Here is a 13,132-nt window from a genome sequence, read left to right as displayed (position 1 = left end):
GCAAGATACACTTGATGATTTATTCTGTTTTAAAACCAGAGCTACTTGAGGACGGTGTGGGGGAAAGATGAATTTAGAGAGGTGCAGAGTCATCATACAAGAGATATCATAGGCATTTTACCTCAAATCACTGAAGCAGAAAGGGCCTACAAGGAAACTGGGGGAAGCCCTGCAAGGAAGATCCTATTCAAGGAAGATCCTCTTAGCACTCTTTCCTGCTGGATGCTAGCATAATACTCCTTTTGAACTAACACACCCTGCTGCACAACCAGGCTAATTAGCGTGGAAATTTCAATACAGTACTGCATTCACTCAGGACTCAATACAGCACCATGTAGACACTGACCTCTAGACACTGTTGTACAGCAGTGTTAGGTGTGGTAGCAAGTCACACACAAGTCCTAGTGTTCCTGCTGCCTTCTGGCACAGATTTACAAGGAGAAAGAAGAAGGGAGGAGAAATAATTCTTCTCTTTTTGCTGTTAAGGACAACTCACATCTGGAATGAAGAGTGAAATCTTACCTCTTGTAAAAAAACCAGCAGAGTAAAAGTAGCTCTGATTCCTTGTTTTAAGATATACCTTTAAGGCTGCTCACATTTACTCGAGGTTTCATCCTGGCCTCTTGGACTCAGAATTGAAAGGTTTAAGAGCAGCGTGCCTGTTCCAAGCACACCTTAGCTGGACCAAGATTTGGGAGTAAAATATTCTGAACAGCTTCCTCTCCCTCACTGGTTTTCAAGATTAGGGAACAGAGTAGGGAGAGTTCTCCCACTTTTTCTTTGGCACTGTTTCTTTGTTTTCCTCTTCCCTTTTTTCTTTCGTACAATTTCACATCTCTTGTTGAGATCTCTGATTTCAGATAAAAGGATGCCAACATCCACAATACATATAACACCAGTAACCCTTGTGAGCTAAAAATAACTGTCCTGAAACTGTGCCAGAAGACTCAGAGGCCAAAAGAACTAGAATGTAAGACTAGTAACAGTATTTTTTAATAAAATGGATCATTTTGACTATTCTGGTACATAAGACACTGATGGGAAGCAACTCACTGTTGATTCTCACAGCAGTCTGTAACCATAACTTCCTTTAATACTATCTTGTCTTTCTCACTTCTAGTATCTCTGCTTATGGCATATGGCTTTCTATCTGACTGCTGGAGATTAACATGATAATGTTGTCACTTTTCAAAAATAAAAAGCATTACCTCAATGGCACATAATTTTATCTTTCAAGTATGTACATACTTCTCACATTCAAAGTACATAATTATTCCCATATTCTGATCTTTATTTTTTAAATTATGTGTTCTTTGTATTTATTAATGTATATGGTAGTTTGATTTACATTAGTCTGTCTTCTCATTCACTGGGGTATATCAGGAGTTCCTCCACCCCCGAATGAATGAGCTACCATTTATTCATTCTTTGTTAAGCAAAGTCAGTTGGCACAGTGGGATAAGAAAAAGAGGATGATATTGAGACTCACTGCCACTACATGAATGAAACACCTGTGTTCCTGGTGACAGTCAGAGTAGCCTGGAAAATGCTGCAGCATGCTCTACACCAAAATAAAACTGCTACCATGCATGCCGTGATAGAAATAAATAAGTAAATAAACAAACTAAAATAAAATCTGTTAAAATTTTAATTGGAGCCACGAGAATAGTATTGATTAGCTCTGCATACTCCCCAAGTACCACTTGGATCTCTTTCCTGCCCTGCCTGATTTGGTGCTCTGCTTTCTGCTCCCTGCTCTGTGTTCCTTGCCTCATCTGTTGTTTTGCTTTCTATCCTGTGCTCCCTGCCCAATGTACTGTTTGTTTTCTTCTTCCTGCCCTATGTGCCACTGTGCTGCCTGCCCACTCTTTGCTCTGCTGTGTGCTGCATGAAGAGGTTGCCTGTGCTACTTGTGGCACCTGTGCTCCAGGTCAGTGGCCCCCAGAAATAAGGAAAAATTTGTATACCAAATCCAATGATCTCAATACCAGTATGAAGAAACACGGTCATTAAACAGAGCAGCATTATGTAACCAGTAACATACACAAAGCTTTGGACTCCACCTAATATATTTAAACATGCATAAAAAAGAATCCAGTGTTCAAGGTAAACATGACACAACTATATGAAACTTAGGAAGTACCTAGTCATACATAATATTTTACCAAGCTCTGAAGATTAATTAACTCATCTGCATCTCCTTTATGACTGAACTGACCAAAATACCAAAATACCAGTTCAGCAAGTCTGCTCATATTTCTGCATCGATCCCAGTTTGTATCACTCTTTTGTGGTTACATGTATATGTACCTGTCTACACCACAAATTCCTTGCAACTTCCTGGAATTGCCCTTTCTAAAAAACCCTAATGACCCACAAGCATCCAGCCCTCCTAATAAAATAATTTAAAAAAATCAAACTAAACAAACATTGCTTTATTTCAGTTCAGCTATTTCTATGGGTTATATTACATATGACATGAAAGATAGCTTTGCATTCTAAATACTTATTATATGGTACAGCTATTCAAAAAACAACAGACTGGGGTTTTTGTACATCATTACTCTTGGAGACAGAAAAGACAAGGTTGAAGCAGTAAACTGAATTTACTATTATACACAGAAATGCTAATATCAAGAGCCTTTTTAATCAAATTTCTCAAGGGTAGGTTCTTTGGTTTTAATTTGAAGAACTTGGCCTCTCTCCTTTTTGGTGTTTATGCTGTTCTCGAATCCAACCACTGAATGCCAAGGGATTTCTTTTCTGACCGAACTAGCACTCAAAACTAAGAATCCTAACATTCATTTTAGATTGTTTCTCCTGTGCCTACAATTCCTGCTTCTTCGCATTTCTTTTCACACACCCACACTACGTTTCCAAAGATTTTCAAATATTTTAGAACAGTAGGTTTGCTGAACAAAATATCCACTGCTGTTTGACAGACTTGTATAATCACTATAAAACTCCTCTTGCAAACAGGTTAATTTGCCAATCGAATGGTGTAACAAGTTCCATGCTTCTCTTTAAAATTTTAACTGGGCTGAGAAATAGACACGATGCAGAGCATTTCCCTTTTGCTTTATACTATTTACAGTGATTTAGCTTTAAGTGCAGTTACTGAACTATGCTAAATTCCACTCCTGCTACCCTAGATCTCCTAGAGATTCTCAACATGAAATAGGTAATAGAGAAAAAGGAGGGAGTCTGTGGTCTAGGGAAGTGTGCTGGAGAGAAGAGGAAATGCAGGAGGTGTGAGCTTGGTGAAGCTGTGGCCAAAACCCCTCTCTTGCTTGATTTCCCATTCTTCCCCATACAGCCCAATGCTTAACCACATTATGAAACTCTCTTCTGGGCCAAGGATCAGCACAAGTCCTATTTAGCACTTCAGTCTCTTAAAATGTATTTTTAGGGTTTAAATTAGACCTGAGCAATATCTAGGACTTGTGATGTCCCTTTCCATGATGTATTTCACCTCTAGAGATTATATGGCTGGGCTAGCCATGGAGTAAATGTGGGCTGAGGAAGAAGATGTCTTCTTTCTTCTTCCCAGTGCAAAGTCCAGGATAGAGACTGCTCTCAACTCCATTACCTGAAACAGTCTTGATGGGAGCATCTTCTATCTGAGGACTGCCAGGACAGAGCATCCTCCGGCCATGCCGCCTTGCCGCCATCCAGGGAGTGAAATAAGGTGTATCCCCAGCTGAGGATGAGACAGCAGTTTCCACTCCCTTTACGTTGTCTGACTAGTGTGCAAGGAGAAGAGGTTCTGGCTGAACATTTCGCCTCACCTTTTTATAACTTGTTGGTGTGTGCATAAGTCACCTTATTCTAGCTACCCAATAGCTCTTAAGTATTTTTTTCCATTGACTCTCTTGCCATCTTATCACTGCTATTGCATAGAAGATGTTTTCTTTAAAAATATATAATTATGGTTAGGTGACCATAGATTTAATCAATTAGCGCTGCACTGGGGTATGAATGTTTCTGAGTGCTGCAGGTGTGCAGCAGCTGAATAATGAGAGGAAGGATGTGCTTGAATGGGCACTGATCAGGGGCAAGGCAGCCCTTTGGAAAGCTTTAAAGAACATTTGAGGGGCTTGTGCTTATGTAGCAAAACCAAGTTTTGGGGGTTTTAATAGCACAGTTTACCAATGAAAACAGCCATGATCAACCCTCTTGTATGAAATGGTGAGAAACTGGATGGAAGGAGAGTTTCCTGAGTAGCTATATCTTGCCTGTCTACATCCCTAGAATCATGTAATTCCATCTGCCTCGCAGGTCAAACACCACTTAGCACTGAGGCTAGGGACAGAAATTACACATAAACTGGTATAAGTGACTGGAAACCCATTTAGATCTGTAGCACAACAGAAGTTCAGTGCATGGAAACTGTTTTCAAAATGGCTGAAACAGGTTTAAGATAAACTTGGATGGATGTAGTATAAGATTTAAGTGTTTTAAGTTAAATCAGTTTATTAAACTTTTGTCCCAGATCCTCTCCAGATTCAGGTTAACTTATAGTCTCCCAGCATCCCAGGATGCTTTGCACCTTCCCACAAATCCCCTTTGCAGGATAGGCAGGTTAGCCTTGGCCCAAGCTGTCTGCTCCAGCCAAGCAAGGAAGCATGTCTAGTGCCCCCTGGCTTCTGGCCTGAGCCACTGCAGGCATGTGGCTGCATTTCCAGAATCAAAATGAATGTCTGTTCACTTGCTTATCAGTTCAATCTACGTAGCTTAGACTAAACTGTGAAGATTGAATCAATTCAGCCTTGGGCTTGTTGACCGTCTGCACTTAGCCTGAATGTCTGTACAAGAAGGCCTTCCTTTTTTTTTTTAAGGAAATGTGCTTTTCAAAGCACCAGGGCCCTGATGCTCCCATGGAATAGAAGATAATTGAGGTTTTATATGCTGTCATAAATGGGAATGGGATCAGGTCAACCCTGAAGTGCTTTGTTATCTCTGAAAGGTGTTACAAAAGTATGCTATTAAAATGGCCAACATTTCTAAACCAGGCATGTATAGTGAATCTCTTAAATACATATTTAAGTTGCTAATGACTACATGGTATAAGGAAAAACAATTCCTTATGTTCACATAAGTTGTTTGGGAACAGAGATATGATTTGGGGACATAAATACAATTTTGGAGCCTAATTTACCCTCTCTGAATGTTTTAGTTATTATTATTATATCAGTGAAAAGCTACAGTATTTGTCCTCAGGCTGTATGTACACAAAACAGTGGAAGTTATGAGAAACATCACTTTTTCTGGCAAAAGGCATATTGATGCAATATGTGCTAAAATTAAACTCTTTTGAAATAAAAGCAGGCAATATTGCTAAACAGAATCCTCGTCTTGCAATATAACTCATGTCAATCAGACAATTATTGCTATACCTCATACAGCATTTCATTTTCAAAGGCCAAAGGAGGTCCTCTCAGTTTTTCTTAATTCTCAATACACCAGAACTTGGTGTGAATATTTGCTTTCAGATTCAAACATTATAGGACTGAGAATACCCTGAAGCTGAGCTGGCAACATTTTCAACATTGCTTCATGAGCCTAAGCAAATGCATCTTAAAGAAAGCATACAAGATCGTTATGGATAGTGCCTTATTTTTCTTTACAACTCTCACCTGAATCAGTGCATACTGAGACTCATATTACATCGGATTGTTTAGATAAAGTTATATTTTCTTAAAAAACATAAATTCTATATCCTGCATTATTCTCCAAGTTCAGGCACATTGAAAGAAGGATGGTATTGGTGGTCAAGACCGAAGAGGGTGAACCAGGCTTTCCCAGATTTCTTGCTTGATCTTTAGCAGCTTGTACAATCTCTGTGCCTTAGTGTCTCCTTTTTTTGCTAAGCATGGATACTTTGTGAGATGTGCAGTTTTGGAACTAAATTTGAATGTAAAATGATCTGACATCCTTTGATAGAAATACATCCACCTTTAAAATCAACAGGCTCTTCTGATGTATAAAATATTCAGGGTGCATGTCCTTTTCATGGTTATGTTCCTAAAGCATCTTGCATAGATGAGGGTTTGTGAAGGATCTAGGGGTATACAGAGTTGCAGAAAGCAACAGTGCTAGTTCACTGTTGAGCTTCCCAGTGATAAGAGATGCAGTGCCCTTATAAGTAAATGTCACAGCAAAAAGACGAATGGCTTGTTCTTAATTCAGCTCCTTCCTGGGTGTGTCTATACATGCATTTACTTTGGCTTCAGTTTACTCTGGTGAAGGCTATTCTGCAATAAGTGTTTTCAGGCAAGTGTCTACACATGTGGGGATTAGGTATCAGATTTGCTGCTCTTTGCACAAGTTTCCTGCAACCCTGCAATGGGACCCTCCCACCATCAGGGGGAGCTCTACATTCCACAGGACCCTGCCTGTTGCTGGGGCAGGGACAATGTCTCCCTGCTCAGCAGCAGGGAGCCCCCCACCCCAGCAGCAGGCAGCCCCCAGAGGCCAGGAGACAGCTGTCTCCTGTGGTTCTTCCTGCCAGCCCCTAGGCTAGCACTCAGGGGGAGTTAGATGCTAGCTATACCACTGGTGGATTGGGGCAGGGGGCTGGGACTTCAGCTCTTTCCACATTCTGTGCCTTGATTACCTGATCAGGGCACAGGTATGGGACCTGCTCTTTACCGGGACAGTTCCTGGCCAGTGCCGGGCTGTGCAGGGAAGTCTGCATGTGCAGCCTGGAACTGGATGGGGACTGCCTGCAACAGGACAGTCCCCAACCACTCCCAGGCTGTATGTGCTTGTCTGAACAGCTTGGGGCTGGTTGGGAACTATCCCAGTCAGGGGCAGGTCCCAGTCAGCTCCAGGCTGGGCGGGAAACTATCCCCATGCAAATTGCTCCCAGCCCTTGCTCTGTGATTGCAGTTGTGATTGTGGAGGCGGGGGGCGGGGAGCTTGTTCACAGTCCCTACTCTGAAATTGCAGAGGTGGGGCTGGGAACAAATTCCCAGCCTGTTCCCAGCTCCAGCTCCATGATTGCAGAGTGGGGGCTGGGAACAAGTTCCCAGCCCCAGCTTCATGACTGTCATTGGGGAGTAGGGGCTGGAAGCTCCCTGCTGCTGGGGCAGAGGGACATGGTCTCCATCTGGGCATGCAGGGTGGGGGCTGGGGAGCTTGTTCCCCACTCAGCTCTGTGAGCATGGAGCTGGGAAGGGAGGGAAGCTCCCAGCCTGTTCCCTACCCCAGCTCCACACTTGCAGAGCTGAGCAGGGAACAGGACCATTGACAACGTGTAGGGGGTGAATGTGGGTGCACGCGCACCCCGTGAAAGAAGTACTGCTGATGCTGCTGGTGGTGCCTGTGGGCAGTTGCTGCTTGCCATCCCCCTCTCACTGCCAACATCGCTGGTGGTGTCTGCAGGCAGTTGCCGATCGCTGCTGGCCACTGATGACGCTGCCGGTGGTATCTGCAGGTATTCACTGACCATTGCTCAGTGCTTGCCCTGATACTGCTGTGGCAGCTTATGGGAGCTCTCTGCTTGCCGCCACCATGGCCCTCCCTACTGCTGGTGCCACTGCCACTGCCACCTGCAGGTGGTCACTGTATCCCCACAGCCTCTGGAGGCACATGTCATTCATGAATAGGATTCCTGCCCCTGCCAGCAGGGACTTCCAATTCCAGCTCTGCCGTTGTAGGGCGTGGGTTGGGAGACACTTATCTCCTAGCCTGAGCTCCACGGTCACAGGGTTCAGGCTGGGAGATCCTTATGGGAGCATATTGTGAATACCAGACAGTCACTATTTAAAAACATGAAAAAGCATAATCTATAAAATTAAAAAAGGAAACAAGAAGAAAAATAAAGAATGTTGAACTATAGAGAAAGGGTGCAAAGAGAAAAAAAAGTAAACAGTTTGGATTTATTATAATTATAAGTTATACTGAACTGTACCAAATCATATTACTGTATATACTTTAAAAATACCAGAAACATGACCTATGGAATTCCATCCCTTTGGTAGGAACCATAAAGTTACATTGATAGTCTTGTCAGGACTACTTTCAACATGCAGAACAGCCAACTTGCAAGGCAACTAGTACAACAACTGTCCAATGCCCTCAACAACATAACAGGTCTCCAACTACTGAAAGCTAAACAGTAACCTCTAGCAAAGAAGAAATCTCTTTTTTTGTTCTTTGTGGAGTATTCCAGGGTCACTAGCCTTTGGAAGAAAATTATTTCATTGTTTCATTGTCATCATGTTTGCTGAATTCACAGGTTTGCTTTTGTTTTGCCTATTTGGATTGAATTTCAGCCTTTTTAGTAAAATACATTAAAATATTTCACAAGTGTATTAATAAATCAAATTATTGCTAAAAAAGAAATGCAAGGTAGATTTGCACCTTAGAAATGTCAGGGTTTTCATTAGATCACAGAAAGGAAATATTAGCAAAATGTTTTGTGTGCAAGCTAAGTCACAGCAATCTCTCTTGTGGCTTAGCATACTTCCAGGGGCTATGATGATTGGTGAGCTTTTGGTTAATGTCCTGCAAAGCAGCCTCAGAAGTTTTTACCATATGAAAGATATACTGAATAGTACTTTGTTTAAATAAGAATAGCCAGAGCAGAGCTATTTTGTTGGAAGCTGATTCTATTGACATATACTGTATTTACTTGAATGTAAGATGAAATCCCCAAATAATTAGATTCTATATATGGATAAATGATAAATTTATTAAAAATTTCCAGGTATAGAATCTAATTATTGGAGGGGTGCCTTGAATTTGTCTCCCTCCCACTGCTAAAACAGAAAATAAATTGGGTAGACCCCTTGCTGTCTCCCCAGCTTCTTCCCCTTGCAGTCCCTTCCTCCCCACTCTTATTGTCAGACTCTGTTCTCCCTGAACACATGGAAATGAGGAGCAAATCTGAAAACAATAACCTTGAAATTAAGCACAACTGAAGTAATTTACATATAGTATTTGTACACTTAGTTTATCCAAAATTGATGCATGTTACTTTTTTTTAAACTAAGTTTTAGCACAGGTACTCTATTAACACACTTTTGTACATCTTCACAGACTTCTTATTTACTTTAGCTTCTTTTCTACCTTGGAGAATTCAGAACAGCAGCAGAGTCTCCCAATGCCTGAAGAAGGGTGTTTGTGCCCAAAAGGTTGCAAACGATATTTTTCCAGCTATTTAGTTTGTCTAATATAAGATATCACATATCTTCTCAAAGAACCTTGCCTGCAGACTTTGAAGCAAATTATATATAGTACAAACTGGGCAAGTTTACACATGTGATTAATGGACACAAATAAACTCTGGAGCTTCTTGTTCCCGGGCACACCGTTTGAACGTGCACCTGGAAGTGAAAAACAGCAGTGCATATTGCTCCAGATTTTATTCATACACATCATATGAAGCCTAGTCAGAGCAACCCAGGCTGACAGGGGACCCCTGGGCAGGGTGCTCCCAGGCCCCTGCCAGCCTAGGCTGCTCTGACTGGGCTCCATGTGCTGTGGAGCGGCTGACTGAAGCACGAGGGTGCTTCAGCATGGGGGTGGCCTGCTAGCTAGCCCTGCAAAGAAGCACCTTGTGCCCCAGTCAGATGGGGCAGTATCTACACATGTGCACTGTGCATGAAAAAACACTTTCAGCTGGGTAGTACTTATATTTACAAATACTAGTCTCGTGCAGAGTTTATTAGTTTTATGTGCCCTAATAGGAGCACAAGTGTAGATGCTGAGACGTTTACTGCGCAGTACCATCAGCAGTGCAGTAAACATCTTTAGATGTGGCCACTATGCATGATATTAGTTCAAAGCCAAAATGCTCACGATTTACCATATAGCTAATTGTGCTGGGCCTCAGCAGTCAACAGCCTTTCAAGTCATATGCAACAGGCTGAGAGAGGGAGTGACAGAGGGGTTCTGGGTGAATGGTTTAGAGCCCCATTTGGTGATGTTTCCCAGGCATTTAAGGCTGGTAAAGAAACAGGAATAATTGGAAATGGAAAAGTGTAATGGCTCACCATGACTGGAAAAAAAGTTGGCACTGAAGGGGACTACGCTCAGTGGGCATTATCATACATCTTACGCAGATGAGCTGCACTAACCTGTCCTTGCAGTAGGTTCCCATTAATAGAATGCTCTAAAAAAAGGTTCCCTTTAATATGGTTGCCCATTATGTGCCATGTTGTTTATTGTCATGCCCAGTGTTGACTGCATTTAATCTACTTCATAGTTAGCTCCATTGTTGAGCACATGCTACTTTTGGCAGCAGTTTAGTAATAGCCAATGCATTTAATGAGGTTTCCTTGTGTGTAAATTTGAGATAAGGGGCTTTCCCCTCCATGCTGATTGGGGAAAAAATCTTGTCTTGTGTTTGAATAAATATGATACTTTCTAAATAGTCTAGATTTGACCTGAAAACTGATAGATGCTATACCAAGATTATCACTGGATGCAAACCTAAATAAAACAGAACTTATGGTAGAATAACATCACAAAGATGGGCTTTTTTTTGTTTGCTTGCTCTATTTAAATAAACAGAACCAAAGTTTTTTAAGAGCACATTAGGCAAACAAGTTGATCTAGTCAGAGACAATCCTGCCGTGAGCAGGGAATTGAGCTAAACGTTCTTCTGAGGTCTCTTCCAGCCTTACTTTTCTATAATTCTATGAGGGTCAATACTGACCTTTTGAGAAAACCAATGAACACTTGTTTAGAACAGTTGATAGTGATGAAACATGCTGAAAGCATAAGGAATTTGAGCCATTTTATTTATTATAATAAGCAATTTGTTGAGCGCTTACATTTCCTCAGCACTATATTAAACGTATAAAGACAGCATGGATTTCTGCCTCAAGAAGCTCATTAAAGTATATGAATGCTACTTTCCGAAAAACCCAGCAGTGAATTTGCAATGTTTTGGACTTGACTATCATATCCAGTTCTCAGCAGAAGGTTGAACTTGGAAATATTGCTAATGTTTTATCCTACAGATGGCAGGAAGGCAGCTGCCATTAAATCAAGAATGAAGCTAGATGAGTGTCTTAAAAGATATGACAAAGGAAGAAGCACCTTTTAGTATTTGATTAAGTAAAGTCAATGAATCAGAGAAAAAAGCATCTTTCATTAGATACTCATAGTTTGGATGTCATATGCCTGAGTTCTCTCTTACTTATAGCACAACAGATCTGGAGTACGACCTTGGTCTTCTTCAGAAGATACTAAGATATTTGGTAAGTTTCTTTAAGACTGAAATAGAATAAGAGAGAGCTCACCATTCCCTTGGAACATGCTATAGAAGCCAGCTGTTTTGAGAGGGCAGTTCTCTTATGATAGATTGCAAGCAAGTAACATAAGCAAGTCAGATTTTGGATTATTTTATCAAATGTCATATTTCTGTGTGTGCAGGTCACAGATACAACTTCTTATGTTCGCTAGTGCATACAAATGTCACATCATACATGTAAAGTGCCATAGCATAGGTGCAAAATATAAATATACTTCCATATGTAAGGGACATCTTACATTACTGATAAAAAATTGCCTAGATTTGGTCTAGTCTGTTATGGGCATCTTTCATTGATGTAGAAGGATTCGTCAGTGTAGGAAAAATCAGAGTTGGTGGCTGGGACAAACACTGGGGGAGAGGGCAGGGGGGTGGGTGAGGAATGTAGATTCCAAGAGTGGGAGAGGGCAGCAGTCCTACTTATGTCAGGAACTCCGAAACAGTCTCAGGCTGAGATGCTGCTGCCTCTGCTGTGTGCTCTGGCCATCCCAGCTGTTGCTTCTAAAGCAATAGCAGCTGGGGACTGTTCTGGAGTTCCCAACACAGGCATGCTGCTGGGGCTCAGACTCTGCAGGGGTCGGGGTGATTCTGCTGCCCCTCCTAACTTGGCACCTGGGGCACATGCCCATCTTGCTCACCTAGCTTGACCACCATGCGTTAGTGGGATGGTGTTGTTATAATGGCTGTTATGCCAATCAACTCTGTGCAGCTGGCAGAAAGTGCAAGCTGGGTCTTCATTGCACCCAAATAGCCTATAGCTGTCACCAGATGGGCAGCTTAGAATCAGAAAAGAATGTTACAGTGGCTTTGATGAGATTTTTGCCATATGGTTAAAGCTCCAGAGAGGAATCTAGGCTGTAAATTCTAGTATTTACATGCACAAAAAAATCAAACATGGTGTGTACCAATTTCTGCATGCACAAGAGTTGAGGCCTGTAAGCACAGCCACTTATGTCTCTGTCTTTCACATTTTCTGATATACTTCAGATGTCGGAGACATCTTAAACATTTAAGCACAGATCAGATCAGTATACATACTCACGAATGAACTAATCTTACTGTTTTGGCACATACTTTATAATTTACCCTTTCAAAAAAATAATCAAGGAAAGCAGAGTTAGGGACAAGCTACTCTAAGCATTCATCCTTTTTTGCTGTTGAGATAGATTGTTTTCAGGGTAAATTGGCCTCAAGCCTTTTTTTTATAACAAGCTGGCACCTTTACATTGGTCTATATGTTACTTTGGTGCTTTTTTTTTATAAAACAAACAACCAAACTAAAACCTCTTGAGTATGTTTTACCCATCTCTGAATATAACTCCACATTATTATCACCACATGGGATCATGTCATTTTAAATCCTGGCCCCAGCTGAAGCCTTGAGGGAGTCAACCCTCTCCTACCATGAGGGCTCCACATTGGTAGCAGCTACACCCATTCTACCTGACTTGCCAGGTTGACCCATGGCTTCAGTATCATCTTCTTTTTGAGCTTCTTCTGGTTACTAACTCTTGAACTGAGGAATTCTGTAACACTAAACTTCTTTGCATTTGTCTCCAGCTACACACCTTCCTACCCCTTCCCAAAACCTCAAACCTCTTTCCTGGAAGCGCCCTCTAATCTGGGACTAATGAGGGATGTAAACACATATCTAAAAACTGCCTCTGCCATAGTTATGGAGTGCCACTGTGGAAATACACCGTGTTTATTTGCACCAGCTCTGCCAAGTGCCAGTAAACTGTAATGTATCTGATGTTTGGCACAAATCCAGATCACATCCAACACCACTCTAACACAGGCTATATTACATTTTTTGGCTTTCAGTATTTGCAGAAAGGGCGCAAGTGGGCAGGATGTTTTTCAATG

The 13,132-nt window shown here is 41.7% G+C and overlaps 1 protein-coding gene across 1 annotated transcript in view; it reads right to left on the bottom strand.

Annotated features, from left to right (window-relative positions):
* The window catches only part of BANK1 (B cell scaffold protein with ankyrin repeats 1), a 360,719-nt gene that overhangs the window by 95,390 nt on the left and 252,197 nt on the right, over window positions 1-13,132 (bottom strand). The gene's annotated exons all lie outside the window — the stretch shown is intronic.

Source organism: Crocodylus siamensis, chromosome 2, assembly GCF_052110815.1.
Source record: "Crocodylus siamensis isolate JL-2025a chromosome 2, ASM5211081v1, whole genome shotgun sequence".
Taxonomy (NCBI): domain Eukaryota; kingdom Metazoa; phylum Chordata; order Crocodylia; family Crocodylidae; genus Crocodylus; species Crocodylus siamensis.
This window is presented reverse-complemented; position numbering and strand designations above follow the sequence as displayed.